This window comes from Anolis carolinensis, chromosome 2 (assembly GCF_035594765.1).
Source record: "Anolis carolinensis isolate JA03-04 chromosome 2, rAnoCar3.1.pri, whole genome shotgun sequence".
NCBI classification, from domain to species: Eukaryota; Metazoa; Chordata; class Lepidosauria; order Squamata; family Dactyloidae; genus Anolis; species Anolis carolinensis.
This window is the reverse complement of record NC_085842.1, coordinates 51,787,736-51,812,422: the sequence shown is the minus strand read 5'-3', so window position 1 is coordinate 51,812,422 and position 24,687 is coordinate 51,787,736. Positions and strand designations below refer to the sequence as shown.

The 24,687-nt window shown below is 38.4% G+C and overlaps 1 long non-coding RNA gene across 1 annotated transcript in view; it reads left to right on the top strand.

Moving 5' to 3' along the window:
* Positions 1–20,957, top strand: part of LOC134297180 (uncharacterized) — a 71,861-nt gene extending 50,904 nt beyond the window's left edge. Inside the window, exons 3-4 of the long non-coding RNA XR_010003940.1 lie at positions 9,644–9,714; positions 19,270–20,957. This is a non-coding gene — a long non-coding RNA (uncharacterized LOC134297180). The remainder of the gene's footprint in view (positions 1–9,643; positions 9,715–19,269) is intronic.
* Positions 20,958–24,687: the final 3,730 nt, after the last annotated feature.

Genomic DNA, 24,687 nt, shown 5'->3' with positions numbered 1-24,687 from the left:
CTTCCTCCCTGGGGACATCCATGGTTGGGAGGTGTTAGCTGGTCCTGATTTTTTTCCTGTCTGGAATTCCCCTGTTTTCAGAGTGTTGTTCTTTATTTACTGTCCTGATTTTAGAGGGTTTTTTTTTAATACCAAGGGCCAGATTCCCTTTTGGTGCCTTTTAATTCCTATGGATTCCTAAGGACCCTCAGTGCTCTTCCACATAGCCATATAACCCAGAATATCAAAGCCGAATAACCCACAATATCTGCATTGATCTGGTTTATCTGACTCCACACTGCCCTATATCCCAGTTCAATGTTTGGCGATAAATTAGCAAATATAGTAATTCCTACATAACATTACCATGTGTTTAACTGCTTTTCTGTTAATTTGTTGTAAAACATGATGTTTTGGTGCTTAATTTGTAAAATCATAATGTAATTTAATGTTTAATAGACTTTTCCTTAATCTCTCCTTATTATTCAACATTTTCGCATATCCAACTCTTTTATTTTTCAGTGATTGGTTTTTTTTGGGGGGGGGGCAGGGTGCCAAAATTCTGTTCTCTTACACTTGAAAATTACCTAGGGCCAGCCCTGAACATAAGTGAGGGGGAGCCAAAAAAGCTGCCATTTCTCTTTAAATTACTAGCCTCTCACCATGAGGAGAGGAATACAGCAGGGTAGGTCAAAGCTGAGTGAGCTAGGAAAGAGACTGAGAGAACACAAAATTCTGGGTAATGTGGTTTGGGAAGGCAAGGACCCCTGCAGTACAGAATTCAAAAGGTCCTGTCCTAAACTACATTGTTCAGAATTCTGTTCAGGATCAGAAGGCTCCAATCAGGGTAGGGGAGAGATTTGTCCCTCTGTAGCAGCAGCCAGCCAGAGTTCCAATAAATTGTTGAATCTGCAAAGAGGAGGACTGACTGATACATAAATACAAATAAGTAAATCAGTACTGGGCAGGGAAGAAATCCCTATTAGTTGCTATGTGAGACATTCAATGAGATAGCTGTTGTAGCTGTTTTTTTAAAAAATATTTTTGTCAAAATGATTTAAAAAATTCTCCAAAATCAGTAGATGTATGAATATTTCTGAAACTCGAGGGACATGATCCCCTGTTATCTTGTATCATTGTATAGAAATTTCAAGGAGATCGTTCTTATAGGTTGGTTTTTAAAATGTTGTTTGTAAAAACTGAAAATTCCCCAAAAAACCATGGATGGGGGAAACGTTCAGAACCTTGATGAGCTAACAGTGGTAAATGTCTTCTATAATCATAGCAAGTTTCATGCCAATGGCTCGAACAATGAGGAAAAAAGGCACCCCTGAAGTTTCCCTATTGGCACAATTAATTACTTAACAAAAAGTAACAAAATACTAGTTAACTTATTGCAGTTATGATACAGACTCCATCCAATTTTGGAAACTTTTTAGAAATGAATTTTCCCCCACCCCCTAATTTTGTAATGAGTATTGAAATCTTTTTTTTTCATTGTTCACACAGGCCTAGTTGATTTCACATAGACTTGCTGCCCTTGTGTCCTCTGTATTTTAAAATTAATCTTGTGATCTCCTTAACAATGTTTATGAACATGCTGATTTCATATCCAAAAATTAAAATCACATTTAATTTATCTTGGAGTGTGTCCCATTGGTCTTCGTCTGGCTTACTTTGAAATAGAATATAGAGTAGGGAAAAAAACATAACAAGTTGTTAAGAGATGGGCAAGAATTCACTAAAAGTTATACATTTGCAAGTGTTTGTATTCATAATTCTTAGTTTAGGACATAGATGGGGACTGTGGATGTTCCTCAGCCCTAACGTACCAGGCAGTAACTTCTTCAATTAATGGGGACAATCTAAGTTGATGAAGTCAATTTATGGTGATAAAGTTAAGATGAAAGTGTTATTTTAGTTGGTTAAGAGAATTTAGAGTGAGCCAAGTAAAGTTATATAGTGCTTTCTCTTATTTTGCTTACCTAGAAATGGGTAGGAAAAATGTTCTTGATATAATGTAAAATTATTTGAATCACTTCTTTATGGACTGCCTTCTACACAAGTGTAAATTAGATGAAACCCACAAAGAAGTGATTTAAATAATCGAATGCAGTTTGGCTTAAATTTAAGTAAACACGAATGGGATTTCACAGTGAAAAAGGTGGTATAAAATATTTTAATATATTCATAAATAATCAATAATACCCGTGACCTTCAATATAATACAGAACAGCATTTCATTTGCATATGCATTGGCTCATAAGCCCTATGATTATGCTTAGCATGATCATAACCTATTATTATATTAAAGCACATGATTAAATATTGATGCCAATGCCTTCTGTACATGGTAGCTCAAGCAAGCATTAAACAAGGTTTTTTTTCCATTTTGAAAACATATATTCAAAAGGAAAACTACATGTGTCTGTAATAGAGCAAGATAGCATGTACAATGGCTATTTAGAGGTTATAAAATGTGTTCTTAATTGAATTTTCTGTAGACCAAGGTTAAGAATCTTGAAGATCTATATGTTTTGTACTGTTATTCCAACCAGCATTTGCCAACATAGTCTATGGTAAGATGTACTGGGAATTGCAATTCATCACCTGTTTTCCACCATTGCTATATTCAAATAGCTGACACCATTAGGTGCATTAATAAGTCTAGGCATTCTAGTCACATTTGTTACAGAATCCCCATTCTGCTGTCTCCCGTTCTAATAGACCTGTCTGTTAAAACCTAGCAAACCTAAGGTCAAACTATCAGGTTCACGCTTTGAAAGGTGTTTGGATTTTTCTTTTAATGTGGAAGCTCTGTACAATGTTGTATTGCTACTTTTCTTGACAGGCAGAATCAAAGCTAGGCTTTGATAATATTTCCCTAGTGGCCACAATGCTTTTAACTTTCACTTTTTATTAAAAAATATCTACATCAGACACATGATTCCCTTGCTGTCCATCAGACTACAATGCAGTAGTGCTGACTGGAGTCTAAATAAAGACTGAACACTTCAGCAAATATTATTAAAGAGTTTCAATGAAGCCAAGTTGCTGTATAAAAAATGGCGAGGTGCAGTGGAAGTATCCAAGGAAATGTCAGAATTGGTGGCTGAAGGAGGAAGCGTGAAAGGGGCTTTCCCTACAGCTGCAAACATCTTTATTTAGCAAAAACCAAGATTATGTGTGTTTGTGTTGCACATTGCAGACACTTGTTTTAACTATATATAATATGTCTGCAGGAGTTGAAAAAACTGATATGGGGACACTGAAAAATCTGACAAATGAAACATCAGGTTTTTGAAAAAACACCTAATCTCTTAATGAATACAATAAATCATTTTAAATTATAAAAGAAAAGAAAATCAAAGACAAAAAGATTGGGCAGTGTACATTCTCAATGGTAAATCTTACCAGCCATGGTTTAGGATTTACAGCTTCCCCATCTCTACTTAAGAATTCATTATATTAATAGCTATACAGTTAGAGCTACAGTTCTGATTAGCAAGCCAAAGTCATGGTATGAAAGTCTTTCCCAGGTCCAGTAGATAGATAATGGTGAAAAACTTCAAAATTTACTCTTAAAAATAAATATACTAGCATATTGAAGCTATTCATAGCAATAGAAAGATAATGCTCTAGGTTTCAGAACATCATCCTACCTTCACTTAGTTATGCATAACTTTAGTATCAGTATTCTTAAACCTAATTTTCAAAACACTATCCCCCAAACATGTAGTTGATTTAGAAAGCAAAAAGGTCTGTATAGGGTACTTTTCTTGTGGTTGATGAGATAATGTGATTCCATCTGACTAAGGTGTGCAGGTACTACTGGTTCTGACACTGTTTCTTGCAATGCAAATATGAGCTGTTGTTCAGAGAGCAGTGGTCTGTTTTCAGGTAATAAGGAACTTTCCTTATTTCTAGGGAAGTCAGACCATCCCACTGATTCATACTTTACTCATTCCAGATTTGTTTATTACAATATCCCCTGTGTGGGACTACACTTGAAGACAATCCTTCCCATGAGGGGGGGGGGGGATCCAAACCATTAAATCTAGAGATAAGTGGGAAATGGTTGAACTTGGTAGTGTTTATACCAGCAGCATTGTTACTATCATTTGTCTAGAGCAGTGGTGGACACAGGGCTATAAGAATGCAAGTGTGCATATTTTAGAATTCAAATTGTTAATACATGTGTAATCTGACCCTATAAATGCAGAACCAGATGGGTAGCCGTTTAAGGGGGTCTCCATTCACTGCTGTAAAAGAGAAATTGCACTCTTAGGACAAATTGGAAGAGACAACCTCTTCAGTTTTTTCCATTTGTTCAGCCCAATTTTCCTCACTAGTGGACATTGCAGGTTTTGATTGTGACAAGCAAGGTCACCTTGTGGCAAGCAAGGAATTTTGCCTCTTAGCTGATCATGTTTCATACAGTGTTTTCTTTGTCTAACCCTACAGTACATCACATTGGGGATTGTGGGATAATTGGATAGAATGTAGCCATTCAAACAACTTGCACACTGACTTGAGAGTATGTTTTGGATGGGTTATTGCAAGCTGTGGTAGATTAGATTACTCAAAAGCTTCCTTTAGGTATAAGGCAGTGGTTCCCAAACATTTTTTTGACCAGGGCCCACTTTGACCATGGCCCACTTGAACAGAGACCACTTTGGCCAGGGACCACTCTGACCAGGGACCACTCTCTAATATTAGTATCAAAGGGGTTACGAATCAGAAAACCATATTTAATAATCTAGAGCTGATGTGGTTTATCCAATGCAATGTTCAGCTCTTTGGAAAGTATAAAATAAATAAAATAAATAAATAAATAAAGAGGATGGAGGTTCAAAGACCAGATTTTTGTTTTTGAGGCCCACTGCTGGGCCACAGCCCTCAGGTTGGGAACCACTGGTGTAAGGGAAGCTTTGAGGGTCAGCCTATGGCACTCTGCCTTTTAAGTCATGGGTCTGGGGAGGGGCCTTCTTTCAAGCAATATTAAAATCATAGAATCATAGGGTTGGAAGAAACCCAAAGCACCACCCAGTCCAATCCCCTGCCATGCAAGAAAAGCACAATCAAAACAACCTCAACCAATCAGAGGCCAATCAGCCTCTGTTTAGAAGCCTCCAAAGAAGGAGCACCCACCTCATATAATTGAATAAATTTATTGTCATTGTTCATTTGTATAAAGAAATTCAATGTTTTCCCCAACACACATCACTAATCAGCACAGCCATCCCTCCACACTCCAACCACCACCGCACAGTCCTCAATGCCATATCAATTTGAAACCATGGAGTTCAATATAGTTACAGCTCTAAGATAAAAACTATCTCTCAGTCTGTTTGTCCTTGTCTTTGTCACCCTGTACCATCTGCCAGATGGTAATAATTCCAAAAAGAATATGCTGGGTGAGATGGATCCTTAAGAATGCTCTGAGCTTTCTTAAGGCTGCGGGACCTATACAGTTCTTCCAAAGAGGGAAGAGGGCAACCAGTGATTTTCTGTGCAGTAGTGGTGACCCTTTGGAGCGCCTTCCTATCTGCCACTGTGCAGTTACCAAACCAAGTGCAGATGTAGTTGGTTAAGACACTCTCTATACCATGGTGGTAGAAAATCACTAGCAATTTTTTATTCAGTTTTTGATCCCTTAGAAGTCTCAGATTGTATAATCTCTGCTGGATCTTCTTAACCAACACTGCCATATGAGTGACCCAGGTCATATTTTCCTTAACAGTGACACACAAGAACCTAAAATTTGCCACCTGCTCCACTTGGTTTCTACTGGCTGGATTTCTGGTCTGTTCTTTCTATAGTCCACTATGAGTTCCTTGATCTTATTGATGTTAAGAACCAGAATACTTTTCCTGCACCACAAGAGCAGCTGATCCATCTCATCCTGATAGGCAGACTCATCCCCATCAAAGATAAGCTCTACTATTGTACAATTTAGAAAGTTGCTAGAAGTAAACTATACAAATAATTTGAGACCATGGATTGTCTAGCAATGTCAAGAGTAAGGTTGTAGGTCCTGTGACACTCTGTTTTAATTACACTTCACATTCCTCTCCTTCAAAAAACAGTTGAAAACATATCTATGTACCTTAGTGTATGGAGAGGAAACGGATTAATATAACTGTCACCTTATAGCTACTAGGGTCCATGTTGAATTAGTGCCGGACACCCTCTGCAGCTTGGTTATTTTAATTGGTCCAGGTATATGCTATGTGCAATGATGTTCTTATTGGTTTAACTGTTATCTTGAAATTTATTGTTACTGTTATTTGAAATTTTATTGTATTATGTTGTTGTTGTTGGTATTATTATTATTATTATTATTATTATTATTATTATTATTTTGGTATTAAGTGATGTAGTTGTGGTATTGAATGTTTGCCATTTTATATGCATGTAAACTGACCTGAGTCCTTCTGGGGAGAGAGAAAAGTCTAGAAATAAAGTTTATTTATTTATTTTAGTTATATTTGTATTATATGTCCTCTCTTCCATATGTCTTTGGAACTGAAACACATGCACACACACCCTTTAGTAAAGCAAAGAAATTTACATGTTACGTAAAATGCACATGCAAATGTGCATACTAGGGAAAAGTTAGTTTTAATGTGTTTGAAGAGGTTTGCAACCTGATATGAAACAAGAAAAGTAAAACAATGCTGACTTCATTCTGAGAGATAGAAAGAATATTCAAAAATATTTTAAAGGTTTGAAAACATGTTTTTTCCCCCATATTTAGAAACCCTAACATGACAATTCCTGACCTGATGAGATTCTACACAGTTCGGGATGTATTCTGGACAATATTCCTATGTAGTTGTTATGTACAGGCAATATCATTTTCCTCATGGAAAGTAATATTTCAATGCAGAAAATTTTGTTTTCTGTACAATAAAGAAATTGTAATTGGGGATTTGCTGTGTGTAAAATTTGTATATGGTTGATTTTCATAGAAACCAGCATATTACACACAGAAAACAGCATTATGCTTGTACTTAATTGAACAGCAATTTATGAATTAATTACCGGTAAAATTATCCTATACAGTCATGTATGAGTCTAGAAAATTTAGTCAAAAACATAACCCACAAAGCCTGTGTCAACGTAACCATGAATCAAAGTGAGTTACTTTAACAAAAAAAAAAAATCCCTTCTCTTAATACAGTTGTGAAAAGATAGAACTTAGTCCATCTCAGGATAACCTAAAACCTAAAAGAATCACCAGTCTCCTCTACTTGCTTTGCCTTGATATAGTTTTTGGCCTTTTTGAATGCCTGGATGGGGAAATGACAGTGAGAGCAGCTTACCCCCTGAGGCCACATCTCTAAGGAATTATCCTCAACTTATCCATGGGTCATATCAGGGTCGACAATTTTGACCCCAAGATCTGCCCTAAAATTGTACATGAATTTAATGAGGTAGATTTATCCTACAAAATGCTTCAAATAATACAATCTATATATTATAATACATTATTTTTTATTTACATACATTAACAACTTACAGTGAAACAAAACACAAAAACAATGAACATTTTACAGACACATAATCCCACCACCAAGGCCTGAACAAGTATCATTTCCTTTACCATAGGATTTATAAGTCAACCATTAAACAAATGTCATATCCAAAATTCCTGATCAACAAGATTGTATTGTTTTCCTTTTTCACTTTCTATAACATATTTAATGAAAACTGAACAGTATAAATAAAAATCAGATCTATTAGTTTCCTCCCTGAACACCCTCATTTCCATTAATAATTTATCATTTAAGGCTACATACCATACTTCCCCATACTATGCTTCTAGTGTAAGATTGGTTACTATCTTCCAATTGGGTTGTTGTATGTCTTTCGGGCTGTGTGGCCATGTTCCAGAAGTATTCTCTCCTGACGTTTCACCCACATCTATGGCAGGCATCCTCAGAGGTTGTGAGGTATGGATAAACTGGTTACTTTGCTTCCTATCCATCTGGTGTAATTTAACCAGTGTGGTATACCATCTCCATATGACTTTGTATACATTTTCTTTTAATCTTATTGACAGATTCTTAACCACTCTCCATGTTAGAATCCTTTTCCAATCGAGACCCATCAGAGGGCCTAGGTCTCCTTCCCATACCTTTTCTAACAGCTTCAGCCCTATTTCTTCCCCTATTAATCCATTGCATATTTTTCTAATTAATCCTTTCCCTGATATTTCTTGCTTTTTAAGTTTACTTAGCCATTCTTCATATTCATTCAGCTCTCTACATCTGGGATTTTTACCTAACTAGTCCTTTTTCCAATTATATAGTTGCCTCTCAAACCAATTCAGGACACCTTGTTGTTCTAACTAGTTAAACTCACCCCTCGAATTTTGTATCCATTCCTTCCAAGAAAGAGCCGTTTCCACCTCCACTAATATTTTATTCTTAATTCTCAGGTCTTCTGGGAAATTTTCCAGTAAGACTATTGGGGTTAGGGGAGAAACTCCTGGAAATATCTTGTTTTTTAACTTAGCCCATGTTTCCATAACATCTTTAGCCAGATTATTTTACACCCCTTAATTATTTTGCCAGTTTTTGATATGTAAAACATTTCCCCATAATCTCTTTGCCAACATTTTCCTTCCAATTCCCATAATACAATCTATATAAAATACAAACGTATGTCAAGATCTACAGAAAATACAAGGCAGGGGTCCCTAAACTAAAGCCCATGGGGCATCAGAAGTCTAAAACGACTTGAAGGCACACAACCACAATAATCCTCATAAACTTGACTATCTCATCAGCTAAAAGTAGGCCCACAATTTTCACTGAAACACTGGTAAGTTTACGTTGGTTACATTCTTCATTTTAAATATTGTATTGTTCATTCATGTTTTTTTTTTTGCACTACAAATAAGATATGTGTCATGTGTATAGGGATTTGTTCATTTTTTTTTTCAAACTACAGTCTTTCTCCTGCCCCAACCATCTAAGGGATTGTGAACCGGCCCTCTGCTTAAAAAGTTTGAGGACCCCTGCTGTAGGGGGGAAAAATCCCTTCCAAAATCATTTTAAAAAAATAGAGCAGATTGGCTGCTTGTGCATAAAGATGAAGGAGAAAATGAGAACAAAATCATTTGTCTTTATGAAAGAACAGTAAAGAGTGACAGTCAATTACCACAAGAGAATGGTGCATTTTTGTATCAAAGACCAACATTCAAGAATCCTCTGAATAAAACTCAACTTCCTCTATTTAATGAGGAAGAATTTTTCATTGCTACCTTCACCGTACTCAAAATTCAACACATGATGAGATTGCTAAAAAAGAATAAGGTTCGTGGATTGGAACACTACGCAGAAGTATTATCTGAAGACTTTTGAGATGTTTTACTAACTGAAACGATTAGCTGAAATAAAGATAAAATGCGAATCAAGTCTTGATTAAGATATTGTGAAACACTCTGAGGTACAGTGCTCAGAAACACTATGAGTTGCTTCAGATGTAAAAATCTATATGACCTTTACAGATATTTTACTGCAGAGTTTTGGATTTTTATTTTAAAAAATGCCCTATGTAAATTTGTAATGAACCAAAGTTTCTGATGGTGTCTGTTGACACACATTTTTAAGAAGTCTAGAAATTAAATGAGCTGTCTTTACTTTGTTCCCAGATTGAATTGGATTCCTCTGCTTTGTCTCCCCATCTGCAAACACAGCTTCGTTCTTGTAGTCCATGCCACAGGTAAGGTTGTACTTTTTGACAAGGGTATTCCATTCCCAAGTTTGGTAAACACTGAATAATGTTAAGTTCTCTATTCCAAAAATAAATAATAGCCTGTATTTGTTTATAACAACATGCTTACAACTGTTCAGCCATACTTTTTATCTGCTTTTTTGATTTCAGGGTTTCTGTACAATAAATGTAGATACCATATAATGTTAATCCTAGCATTATTTTGGACAATAGAACTGTAGCAATTAAATTTCTTTATTATATGGAAAAGAAGTTATTGATTCTGCATGACTCTATTAACAGCAAGAAAAGAAAGGGTTGGAAACTATAGCATAGTCTCTCCTGAGAAACTGGGCTGGGAGAAACTACATAGGACTCAAACAAATGTAGTTTGGCAAACTGTCATACATGGCACATCTTATGGAGAACATGAAGGAAATTTCAGAGGTACATGCATCAGCTAGTAAAATAGAGTTAAACAATCATTTCTCTTATTTGCTGAAGATCCCAAACATTTAAAACGGCTGGCCTTAGTCATATGACAGCTGTGGCTCTTGGTTTTTGTACAATTACTTTGCATTTACCTTATTTTCTGAACAGCAACAAATACAGAAACTGCAATTACCCCCATTGTGTACTGAGCTCTGTGTACATCTGGTACTGGCTCACTTGAAATACCCAACAAACAGTCTGTTCAGAGACTGGTATATAGCAATCTCAAGAACCCCATGACATACATGTGTGTTTGGAATGCACTTGTGGACTAGATTATTGTTGTTTGACAGTGGTTTGTGCTGCAAGGATTTTTGTGATTTAGAGTTTATTTTTTAAAAACTTTTGTAGTGAGCTACAATGTCAGTAACTGTCAGATCTACCATAGGCTTGTTTACCCAAGACACTAAAAGGGCAAATCATTTTTTTGATTTGCCCTTTTTACAAAAAAAAGAGGACACGTTCACCCAGTGATCCTCAAACTTTTAAAGCAGAGGGGCAGTTCACAGTCCCTCAGACGGTTGGGGGTGGGGGTGGGAGGGAAGGTGTACTATAGTCTAAAATTTAGGACGGGGCTGGGTAAATGACCTTGAAAGACTGAATCTAGCTCACGAGTCTTCATTTAGAGGCCCTTGCATTAACAGCTAAGTCTCATTTAGAGTAACTTTGGCACAAGGGCCTGGAACAGATTATGTCCCTCAAACCTCCCTTCAATATTTTTCCTTTTCTATTGAGACAAATCCTTCCACAAAATCAAAACCCCAGTATTTCACAGTATAACATTCATTGTCGAAATAATTCATAACTTGGAAAGCCATAGGACTTCGCATCAAACAAATATTGCATCATCTCCAGCTAAATATGACACTTTCCAGTGTTTTGTTATCTGCAAAGGTCCATGGCTTGGAAAGACTTGATATCATGGTTAAGCATTGGTATAGCACTCAAAGTGAAAGCCAACAACCCCTGCTGAAACAGTGGAATAAAGTAAAAATAATACAAACAGATTTATTCATTTCAGTGACATAATAAACAAATACTAATGATGTCCCCTTAGTCACTGCTTTGCAAGCCTTCTGGATTTTGGCCTCTGACTGTGTGATTCATTCGATAATTCTTGGAGACTAAGGCAGTTTTCTGATCTCTAGCATGTTATGCACGAGAAATTTAACAATGCAATGCCTTACACAAAACACTGACACCTTTCTCACCTTTATCTGCTTAACTCACTGAGATTCTAAAAATAAAAAGAAAGAAAAGCAGTCACATTCTTTTTGCTGTTAACAGGAATACTTTTGACTCTCGTGTTGCTATAGCATCTTTATACTGTTTAATTTTTTCCCCCTTCGATAGATTCTTGTATGTTGATAATGAGGAATTGTTTGGGGGTGGTTTTCAACATCAAGGCTCAGAGAACTTGCCTGCCTGTATAATTACTGAAGTCGGTCCTGAATGAAAAACCCTTGATCAGTATCAAACTGCTCTGAGCTGAATTTACAAATCAGATACAAGAAATGACATTTTGGATTGGAATGTCAAAAAAATGTTGGAAAGGGAGTAAACATTGGTCTGGATCAGATGACATGTTTATCATCCAATAAACCTGGTGATGGAACCATTGTTGGCTCTCTTCAGCTAATTTGCAATGCATCTTGCAGTGTGCTGTAGGGGGCAGGGTATTGGATTGGCACTTGGATGATCATGTTCTCAATCAGTTTTGACTATATTATTACTTATTATGTTTATTTAAGGTAAAGGTTTCCCCTGACGTTAAGTCCAGTCGTGACCAACTCTGGGGGTTGGTGCTCATCTCCATTTCTAAGCCGAAGAGCCGGTGTTGTCCATAGACATCTCCAGATCATGTGGCCGGCATGACTGCATGGAGTGCCGTTATCTTCCCGACAGAGCGGTACCTATTGATCTACTCACATTTGCATGTTTTCGAACTGCTAGGTTGGCAGGAGCCGGGGCTAACAGCAGGCGCTCATTCCGCTCCCAGGATTTGAACTTGGGACCTTTTGGTCTGCAAATTCAGCAGCTCAGTGCTTTAACACTCTGCTTTATCTCTACACAAGAAGACTGAAAGCCTCAGAAAGTCTTTTTCAGCCTAACCTACCTCACAAGCTTGGAAAAGGCTATGTATGCTGCCTTGAGCTTATTGGAGGAAAGATATAGTAATAAGTAAGTGAGCTGCTCATAGATACCATATCTACAGGTTCGATGTCAGAGTCAGTATACTTGCTTTAGGGTTTTGTTTAGGTTTTTATTTTATCCAGAGGTTGTGCACAAGATAATTGGAGGTTTGAAGCCTGTCACCTATTCTTGGGCTCATTGTCCATCATGATCAGTAAAACTGTCTACAGCTGTGGATGCCCATATGTTTTGGCCTTCAACTCGCAGAAATCCTAACAGCTGATAAACTTGCTGGGATTTCTGGAAGTTCTAGTCAAAACACCTGGGGACCCACAGGTTGAGAGCCACTGATCTACAGGAACAGTTTGAAGGCACAGACTTTATAAAGGCCTTTTTGAAAAAGTATTTGGTCCTTGGTATCCTTGAAAAGCAGAAATGTATACAGCCCTTCCTAAAGAAACCAATGTTAAACTATCAGAACTTGAAAACTTCCATCCAGTTTCATAAAAATATTTTCTTTCTGGGTACGGATGGACTCAGCTCTGGGTTATTTCTAAATAAATTGCTTGCCCAGATCCACATATAGAGAATAGAAAGTGAGTGGCTTATCCTGTAAGTGTTCATGGCCCTTACCACTTCTTTAATATTGTACTTAAGTGAAGGTTGGACTGAAACGTTGCCAAAATCATAGCCAACAGGGATTTAGTATGCATTCTCAGAACATGTATAAATTCATTTGTGTGCAGAGGTGTTTTGAGTTTATTTGGTTTCAGCCTTTTCTTATTAATATTTTGACAGAACTTTGACTGACAGATAAGGTGGACAATGTTGTCGTTTAAGAGAATATTTACACCCACATATGGCTTTTCATTGAAAGAAAGAGCAACACATTTTCTGTTTTAAACTTTATCTTTCCAGTAGTGCTTGCACTGAAAAGCTCCAACGTTAATTGGAAAACATTCCTCCTCCACACTTTCCCAGCTCAAAAATAACAGCAATGTCAAGAAGTGCAAAAGACTCTGAACATTCTCCTTATATGGCACAGTTTTGCTCATTGAACTATATGTTCTTCGTTGGATCGAGATTGCTAGGTCCAGATGCCAAGCTTCAGAAAATATTTCTGCACTAGTAGCATCTGATTCCCTGGCAGACATTCCTGACAAGTGCATTGGCAGATTTTGAATTGCCTCCGGGCTTGCCTGATGGGGTTTGTGACTGGGCAAGCATTGCTGTCCTGGATGCTTTCGAACAGAAATCCCTCTTGTCATTGAGCCAAGTATAGCTATTCCTATCTGTTGGTGACTCTGTATAGTATTGTAGGTGATACTGTTGATTTCTCGAGAACTTTGCCAGGTGGTTAGTAATCTTTAAAAATATATTTTGGAGTAAAATATATTCAAATTGATTACCTTCTTAGAAGGTTCTTTAGCTTTTTTCCAGTAGTTGGCTTCAAGACCGTCCAACTTGTTTTTCTACTTGATCTGAGTACTTTTCTAAATACCTAGGCTTGTCTCAGTAAAAGGTAAAGGTTTCCCCTGATGTTAAGTCCAGTCATGTCTGACTCTGGGGGTTGGTGCTCATCTCCATTTCTAAGGCGAAGAGCCGGCATTGTCCGTAGACACTTCCAAGGTCATGTGGCCGGCATGACTGCATGGAGCGCCGTTACCTTCCTGCCAGAGTGGTACCTATTGATCTACTCACATTTGCATGTTTTCGAACTGCTAGGTTGGCAGGAGCTGGAGCTAACAGCGGGCGCTCATTCTGCTCCCGGGATTTGAACCTGGGACCTTTCGGTCTGCAAGTTCAGCAGCTCAATGCTTTAACACACTGCGCCACCACGAGGGGCCAGGGCTTGTCTCAAGCAAACCACATTTTGTGTGATATTTGTGTGATTCATGTTTCCTTGAAAAGACAGTTTTGGCACATACATTTGAATATAGCAAGAAATCTAAGTATACTAATTAGAATCTGATAAACAATGGCTTTAATCTTGCATGGCTCACAGCTGCATAGCAGTTCAGCATGTGGAACTACATTGAGCCATTTATCACCTACCAAATTATTGATGAACACCATGAACGCCCCTCCCCCCAATGGACAATCCGTATTTGGTGGAGAGCAGAGGTTGGGATATTCCCTTACTTTATTCTGTTCCCCAATAGTCACAGAATTGCTATGGTGGGCAGACTTCAGCAGTTACCTGGTGAGTCCAGAGACTGGTTTTGATTGTTGTTGAGGGAGAAAACACATACTGGCCTTCTCGGTGACTAAAAATGGACATGTGCAGGCATCCTAAGAGTGGCAGCTGATAAAATGAAGTAGAAAACATTCAGGTCACTGCTAGTGAAAACTTGAGTACACCAGCTAACTATGCAACTATGCAACAAGAAAACAATACAGCAAATCTGTAATATGCATATTTGGAAGAAATCCATGCTAGGTGCTTCTATGTAATACAAAAGACTATGAATATAGATGCTCACACATTGTAGTCCACAGAAATTTCAGCATTCAGATTAAACATTTGTAACATATTTGATGAATCTATTGGTGGGTATTAGCTGGTAAACAAGAATGGAAAATGTCTCTAGTTGTGACTCCCTTTCATGCCAAAAGAAAGGCAGCAGGGAGATAAATAAATAAACTTACTTCCTTACTACATCATGGCCCAGAAACTAGCTTTGAATTTCCAAATGGAAAAAAAATTGAATACAGCAGTCTGCATTTAGTAGCTCCATTCACTGGAGCCATGGACAAGATCTTGGGAGAAGCAAATGCAACTATCTGTTGTCTGTACCCTTGTGCCTCCTGGCTAATAAAAGTGGCCAGGGAGGAGGGGGACGACGATTGTCAGAGTGGGTGAAGGCTGGTTAATGCCTTCTTGACCTAGGGCATAATGCCTTCTAGTTTCAAGGAGGCTGTAGTATGACCTCTATTGAAGAAGCCAGTACTAGATCCCACTCAATTAGAGAATTATTGGTCAGCATCAAATCTACCCTTTCTGGGCAAGGCTCTAAAGAAGGTGGTTGCCTCGCAGTTCCAAAGTTTCTTGGAGGAAACAAATTGGTCACCTTGGTGGATGATCTACGAAGAGAACTAGATAGGGGGAGTGTCTCTGCTAGTTCTCCTGGAACTCTCAGTGGTGTTCAATACCATTAACCATATTATCCTTCTGGGCTGCCTCTCCAGGATGGGGCTTTGGGGCACTGTCTCGCCCTGAAGACACAAGTGCGCAGTCTGGGGGTGCTCCTGGACTCCTGGACTTGAACGACTGGTGTTGGTGGTGGCCAGGAGCGCCGTTGCAAATTAAAGTTCGTGTGCCAGCTGCACCCATACCTTGAGATGTCAGATCTGGCCATGGTTGTCCATACTTTTGTCACATCCCGCTTGGACTACTGAAACACTCTCTACATGAAGCTGCCTTTGAAGATAGTTCGGAAGCTGCAACTAGTTCAGAGATCAGTGGCCAGGTTACTAGCCAGAGCACCGTACCATGAAAGGACTACTCCCATATTGCTGCAGCTCCCCTGGCTGCTGGTCTGCTTCCAGGCTAAATAAAAAGTGCTGGTCATTACCTATAAAGCTTTAAACAGTTCAGGCCCAGGCTATTTGACATTCTGCATACCTGCTTATAAACCTTTTCAGTCTTTGCTATCATTGGAGGCGGACCTTCTCTCGGTCTGATTCCCCGTCTCAAGCAGGGCTGGTGGGAATGAGAAAGGGGGCGTTCTCCGTGGTCACCTCTTCCCTCCCAAAAGAAATTAGAACAGCACCCACACTGTTCTCCTGTAAGAAAGAGCTAAAAATCCACCATTTCTCGCTTGCCTGTGGAGAGGAGGATGAGTAACAATCACTTAAGAGGACTGAAGCTGTCAATAACAATTTTATTGTAATTTTATATATATATATATATATATATATATATATATATATTATGCATAACTTAATTATTTGACTGTATGTTCCACGATGTTTGTTTGCCAGTTTATGCTTTATTTTGGGAGCCACCCTGAGTCTCTCTAGGGAGATAGGGCGGGTTAGAAATAGACTATTATTATTATTATTATTATTATTATTATTATTATTATTATTATTATTATTACATGGAGGGCAGGGGTCATCCTTGCTTTCTTCCTCCTAAACATATTGTATCATGGGGCATTATGGGTATAACAACATGATCATGCAGTGGTAAGAGTAACGCTGAAAGGGACTGAATTGAAGAAAGAGAAAGAGATGTCCCACAAGTTACTTGCATGCACTAAGCGAGTTTTTTTATGTGTTTCTAGTGGTGCATGATTGCCATGCATCTTTTCTCCAGCCCATCTGCCAATCCTCCCTTTCTATTTTGAACATGCCAGCTTACAGGGCTGACTGAGTAGGCACTGGGCCCATACAACTGAATACATTTTCCACAGACAGAAGCCTATTCTGCATGAACAAAGAAGTCAGCAAGACAGGGCGGCTGAACCTATTGATTTGCTAAGATATATGGAATATACTAAAAATGATGAAATGTACCTGCATGTACCTGCATATCTGTGGTTTTCTCCACACCTTTACTAAGCACAATAAAGCTAAAGCATTCTTATTTAAAGATATGAGCTCAAATTAATAAACATATGAAGAATATAGCCAGTGCCCCTGTATCTGGCAATTTTTGGAACAAGAGGAGAAAAAAGAAGTCAATAGGGCCATTGCATTAAAAAAGTGAAATTCTAGAGGGGACAGACTAGGCATAACTACTCAACAGTTTCTTCACCCTAGTTTTCTCCCCAAAGGAAAACAGTGCTAAAGCTAATGAAAGCAGAACAAATGATGCAATAAGGAGTTCAGAGCAGAATAGGCAAATAGGTAATACAGCAATATATTGCTAGATTAAATGAATTGAGCCAGATGAACTACATAATTTCTATGTTTTGATTTGTTACTTTTGTTTTACAAATCTTTCTTACATTTTACCCCATCCTTGTTTCATATTGGGTTGCAGGATGATAACCCTTCTCAGATGGCAATTATTTTGCAGTGCATATTTCCTAAAATACAATGGATTATGTTAATATTTATATTTTTATTCCTTCTACTGACAAAAAATATGTTTTCCGCGTTATGCATTTTAAATTGCACTTATTTGATATATATAATATATAATGTTCTGCCAGTTGCTGTTTATTGTCAGAGACAAGAAACCAAAAAAATGAAGTATTTGCTAATCTAGCAGACCACAAGTTGGAACATTCTTTTTTTAAAAAGAATAATCCAGGTAAAGCTTATTTATAGTCTACTGTTACATAAAACAGAGTTTTACCATTATAGCACTTTGGATTTCTAGGAAGTATCTGTGCTTTTAGTGCTTATTCCCTGTTTCAGTTTGTTTAATGGGGAAAAAGTGCTTGAAAGACAAACATCCCAAATATGGTATAGGAAGGTTGACCTTTATGGGTAATTTATTTTGCTTTACTCTTTTATACCTTTTCTTGTGGGAGCTGAGTGTGTGTCCTCTGCCACATGAATAAATACATCAGAAAAGTAAGCTCATATTAAACTTTGCCTTTTCTAAATTACCATCAAATAGTTTGTTTGATCATTTTAGGAAACAGTTGAAAGACACTACTTCAGATTTTTTTTTCATGGATGTGTCACTCAACACGTATCAAATTACGGTAGATTTATCCATTTAATTATCATGTATCTCTGGAGCAACAGGAGACAGCTCAGTCTGTATCATGACCCAAAAAATCAATAAGTGCTTTAGTTCATGCTTTTAGAACCTTGTGTACTCCAAGGTACCGCTTGCTGCGCTCTTTGACCCCGACTCAATAGTTGGCAAAACAGCTGAGGAAGCTGTGTGAGGTTTTGTAAAATGGATGAGAAAGCACTGTGAATGTACTACTAAAACACTCTTCTCATATCAATTATATCTTGTATGAAAGCATATCATTTCAAAAACAATTCTGCCCTGCATCACATTATTGTGACAAAAGGTCTGTCTTTTCAAGCTCTGGAGAACTAACCTTGTACAATCCAAGACCAAAAGGAGCAAAGGTGAAATGTGGGGGGTGGCCACCATGAGAGTCTTGAAACTAGAAACACCATGGGAAGAATACTTGCAGACTTAAGAAAATTCTTGCTGACCTAAGTTGACTCTGTTTAAGAATATGAATCTTTGAATATTTTCTTCTTGCACAAACAAACAAATAATTGCAGGAATTTCTTCTCACTTTATGCAAAGAAGAAGGATTACTTCACATGCTTCTTCTTCAAATGCTATCATTTGCTTATTTATTTATTTATTTATTTATTTATTTTTCCACCTCTTTCCTTGTGTATGACTGAGGCATCTTTAAGCACTCTTTGGGACATTGTTGGGGAAAATGCAAAAATATATGTGGTTGTCCTGTATAGAAAAAACGATAGGCTAAAAATAATATGTTTGTGCAAAATACATTTTTATGGGCAAAAATATAAATTCTCTTTGTAGAGAAAATAAATGCAGAAAAACTATTATTATTACATACTATCAGGTTGGCTGTGACATAGTGCAAATCTATGAGTGAAAATTTTCAAAGACCTCAGTCATCAACAGCCCTGCTCAGATGTTGTGAATTCAGGGCTGTGGCTTCCTCCACTGAATCAATTGCACCTGTAATGTGGGGTGGTTCTGCATAGATATCATAATCTAGTTTGGAAGTGGATTAAAACAAACCTGTTTCACCAGGTAGTGCATACACACATACCATGGGAACTGGTTCAAGCCTGGGATGGTGGCCGCAGTATCCACTGAATGCAAATTGGAAGTGAATCCAGGAGTTGCAGTATCCATGACTAGATGACTTATTTAAAATACAGGGTTTTAAAAAATGTTAACCAGTCCACTGAGATGCACTGATGCACACATCATATAATCTGCTGAAACTGATCAAGGTCTATCCCATTTAGGTTTCAAAACCAGGACCAGAAAATGCAGAGCACTTGTCAGTTAAGCCTTCTTGCAAATGCCAGAAGTTAAACAATTACTCCCCCTGGAGAGGAAACTATATTATTTCCATATGACTTGTTGCAGACCTTCTGGTGAGTTTTTTTTAATGTGTTGTTTCTGGCTTTTTGTGCACTGCAACATTTTTGGGGTGCATTCAACTTCAAATTGCATTATAATGTCTGTGTAGAATAGCCTTCAGTCTCTCTCTTTATATATTTACTTACTTAGGCGATCCCTTGTAGTTCGAGGATGATTGTCTTCCATCTTTGGTGTCTTGGGGGTGGGTTCTTAGGTGGCTGAAGAGACCTATTCTTGATCTGCATGTTCTCCCGCAGTGAGGACATTGGTTTCCAGGTGGAAGGCGGTCCCGGTCAGGGTTGGCTTGACGGGCCTTCCTCTTGGCATGTTTCTCCCTTAAGCCCTCCATTCGTGCCTCTTCGAACTCCGCAGCACTGCTGGTCACAGCTGACCTCCAATTAGAGTGCTCAAGGGCCAGGGCTTCCCAGTTCTCAGTGTCTATACCATAGTTTTTAAGGTTGGCTTAAAGCCCATCTTTAAATCTCTTTTCCTGCCCACCAACATTTCCCATTCTTGAGTTTGGAGTAGAGTAACTGCTTTGGGAGATGGTGATCGGGCATTCAGACAACGTGGCCAGTCCAGAGGAGTTGATGGCGTAGGAACATTGCTTCAATGCCGGTGGTCTTTGCTTCTTCCTGCATGCTGACATTTGTCCGCCTGTCTTCCCAAGAGATTTGCAGGATTTTTATGAGGCAACGCTGATGGAAACGCTCTAGGAGTTGAGTGTGACATCTGTAGACGACCACGTTTCACAGGCGTAGAGCAGGGTTGGGAGGACAATGGCTTTGTAAACAAGCACCTTGGTATCTCTACAGATGTCCCGATCATCAAACACTCTCTGCTTCATTCTGAAAAATGCTGCGCTCGCGGAGCTCAGGCAATGTTGTATTTCAGTGTCAATGTTGACTTTTGTGGAGAGGTGGCTGCCAAGGTAGTGGAAATGGTCAACATTTTCTAATGTTGCACCATTAAGTTGTATTCTTGGCATTGCAGAGGGATTAGCTGGTGCCTGTTGGAAGAGCACTTTGGTTTTCTCGATGTTCAATGAGAGGCCAAGCTTCTCGTATGCTTCTGCAAAGGTGCTTAGAGTGGCTTGTAGGTCTTCTTCTGAGTGCGCACAGACTACGTTGTCATCGGTATATTGGAGTTCTATAACCGATGTTGTAGTGACCTTGGTTTTGGCTCTTAGTCTGCTGAGGTTAAATAGCTTGCCATCTGTCCAATAGATAATTTCCACACCGGTGTGAAGCTTCCCATCAACAAGGTGTAGTATCATAGCGATGAAGATGGAAAATAAGGTAGGGGTAATAACACATCCCTGCTTGACACCTGATTCCACCTTAAATAGAATAGCCTTCAGTCTTGCTCGTTATATATGTGTCTGGCAATTTATGCTGACCCCATGAATTAGACGAGAAGTACTCAGAGGTGGATTTGCTAGTTCCTTTCTCTGAAATATAATTTACAGCTTGGTTTTTTGTGTGTCTTCTATACAAGTACTAACCAGGGCAAACACTGCTTAGGTTACAGGATCAGCTGGAATCTGGTGCTTTTTGAGTATTCTATACCATACATCTCTCTTTTCCAATTGCATTCACCTTATTGAATATTATTGTCTTTACAATGAGTCATGACATCTCATTATATGATAATAACTTTATTTTTTAACTCGCCCTCTCTCAAGGTGGTTTCCAGAGACATAGACAAAAATGGCAAACATTCAATGGCATGTACTTTGACAAAAATAATCAAATAAAACAGAAACCAACAAACAGTTAAAAATGAACAGTTAAAATAAACCAGCATAACAACCTAGTAGGGTTGAGCAAATTTTTCGTTAGTCTGTTAAATTCATTTCAAATTTGGTTTGAAAGCACTTTTGAAGCGATTTTTTGAAACATCTGCTCACTGCCTTCCTAATATTACGAATTTGAATAAAAAAGCACCTTTTTTCGTCTGTCTCTGATGTCTTCAGATGTAGCTGTAGCCCCTCTGAGATGTGAAGCCATGTTGGCATGCCTCTCAGCCAATCAGGGCAGAAGAAAGAGGGAGGGAGAGGCGGGACCATCGTTCTGGTAGCATTTTTTTAAGTTATTTCAAAATTCCCCAAAAATCAGTGGATGGGTCAAACATTATGAAACTTGATAGGCAAAGAGTGGTTAATTTTTGCTTCAATTGTGGCAAATTTCATCCCAATAGCTTTCAAAAAGCAGGAGAGTGAAGCCTCTGAATTTTCACCATTTATTTAAGTGGAAATGAAGCAAGCAGCCATTGCCTGGACAAAACTCAATTTCCCAGAAGCCTTGTGCTAAGCCAATCAGAGTGGAAGGAAGAGGGAGGGAGAGGCGTGGCCATTGTTCTGGTAGCATTTTGAAAAAACTTGTTTCAAAATTCCCCAAAAATCAGTGGATGGGTCAAACATTATGAAACCTGATAGGCAAAGAGCGGCTAATTTTTGCTTTGATTGTGGCAAATTTCATCCCAATAGCTTTCATAAAGCAGGAGAATGAAGCCTCTGAATTTTCTCCATTTATAAAAGCATTGGCCTGAAGCAGAAGTTTCACCAATAGTACTATGCCCGCTTTAAAACTACAATTCCCAGGCCCTCTCTCCTCTTAACATTCCCCACCCCCTTTTGTCCTCACTTAGAATCATAGAATCATTGAATAGTAGAGTTGGAAGAGACCTCGTGGGCCATCCAGTCCAACCCGATTTTGCCAAGTAGCAGGAAATCGCATTCAAAGCACACCCAACAGCTGGCCATCCAGCCTCTGCTTAAAAGCCTCCAAAGAAGGAGCCTCCACCACACTCTGGGGCAGAGAGTTCCACTGCCAAACAGCTCTCACAGTGAGGATGTTCTTCCTCATGTTCAGGTGAAATCTCCTTTCCTGTAGTTTGAAGGCATTGTTCCATTGCGTCCTAGTCTCCAGGGCAGCAGAAAGCAAGCTCCCTCCCTCCTTCCTATGACTTCCCCTCACATATTTATACATGGCTATCATGTCTCCTCTCAGCCTTCTCTTCTTCAGACTAAACATGTCCAGTTCTTTAAGCCACTCCTCATAGGTCTTGTTCTCCAGACCCTAGATCATTTTAGTTGCCATCCTCTGACCATCTTGACCAAACTTTCATACGGTATGTGAATTATTGGAAGGTATGAGAAGTTTAGAGAGAGAGGGAGAGGTTTGAGAGTTGGACTCCTATTGTGGCTTGATTTCCCACTCAGCCACTCACTTGGGCAAGTCACACATGCTCAGCCACAGAAAAGCCAATGAAACAGGAAATAGCACTTTCAAACCAGGAACTGATTTCCTTATTCAGAGGCTGATGGCCACCTGTCAGGAATGATTTGATGGTGTACTATGATTTCTGTTCCTGAGTGATAAATGTCATTTCCTAATTGGTTTTGTCATGGAAACATGGCAAAATTCATGACACCGCCTGAACATTGTCTTTGCGCAAGGGACATGGAACACATTATGGTTTCCTGGGACACTGTCCACCAATTTAACAAAGTTTCAGCCACAAAAACAATGTTTCTGAAGTAGAACAATGACTTTCAAAGTATAGACAACCCAATGAAACAGGAAATAAGACTTTAAAACCAGGAACAGATTTCTGTAATTATTAAAAAATTGTTTATTATAAAAACTATGAAAATTCACCAAAAATCAGAGGATAAGGGAAATGTTCTAAATGTGTTCTACCACTGTACCAAGTTTGAAGAAGATATCTCAAAAAATCAGGGTGGGAGAGTCCTGTAAAGTCCCCCCCCCCCCGTGCTGTTTTTGGCCACTGCACATGCGTGTCTGCCATTAATGAATTAATTACAAATATTCCAAATATTCTTAAGTTTTGAAACTTTTTTGGGCCAAATTTCGGAAGTAGTTTCAGAAATGAAGCATCAGCGCCCCCTACTTTTGAAGCGAGTTTAGAAACATTTTTTTCATGGATCGCTCAAGCCTACAACGTAGGATAAAACATGTAGTTGGTCAACCTCATAAATAGCACCACAAGATGATAAAATCTGTATAAAAAGTATAAAATATACGCATGCAAAAATGTGATAGGGTAGTGGATTTTTGTCAAAAATTGACTAGCTGGACTTGGACTAGTGTGGGAGAGTTCAGTCAGTACAGATTTCCTGGGAACAGATTGGTCAGGGGCAAGCTGAGCATATAGGCTTGGTATTGGGACCTGCATTACTTGGTCTTGACATATGGAAGAGAAAGTAGATGTATTCTTGCTTCAACATACACCACAATATGCATCCCTGCAACATTTCAAATTAAACTAATTACTAAAGTGGTTTTTGGTTTACCATTACAATCAGGATTTTTAATGGGTTGGCATACAATTTGAGTATATATTTGAATTCATAATACCTGATTAATTTTACCTGCCCCTCTCCACCAAATGGGCTTGTATTTATAAAACTATCAGGGTTCAAAAGAGACTGCCAATTCTGTTTTAACATAAAAAGTATATTTTCCATTGCTTTTTTGATTATATAAAGCAAACAATGAAACAGAGAAGAATTGTGAACTTTGCTAAAACAAAAGCAACATTTTAAAAAGCATTTAAAAGCTAGATTATAGCTGGTAAGAAATGCAACCTTTGACTTCAATGAGCCTATCATCATCTGAATATACTGCAAAACAAACACCATAGGAATCCTTATCCAAATTATTCATTAAATAGTTATGAATAATGGATATATTTGCCAGAATGAGGATCAGGTCACAACATCTGATGCAGCGTGGGAAGAGTTCAGTGAGCAAGATAATTTATTTGCAGTGATTCATGTTGTCAGCTGTGGCTAAGAATTAATGCCATAGACAAAATAGCAAAATGAAGTGGTTCTGTATAGATGTGGTTTTTTGGCTTGTGGTAAAAAGAAGAAAAAGGATCACTACTCCAAAGATAGTTATTTGCTTTCACAGTATTCAATAAGATGCTGGTGTCTATTTGTTTTGTTTTTTTAAGTGGCATGTGGAAGAACCTTTTGGGACTTAGGGGCATAGTTAAGGAAATATATTGGGCTGTAGTTTGATGCCAGAGCCTGCTACTGCATTCTGTCACTCCAGGGAAGCCTGGGATATATCAAAATCTCTAACCCACGAATGTGTAGATAGTGCTGATCTAGAAAGCACAATGATTTAGCTCAGCATAAGGGTATTTCCTGTGTCCTTGTAAGTCAAATTTTCCTAAACTCTTGTCCTCCAGGTGTTTTGGACTTCAACTGCCAGAAGCCACAGCTGCCTTGGCCAATGATGAAAGGTTCTGGGAGCTGAAGCCCAGCA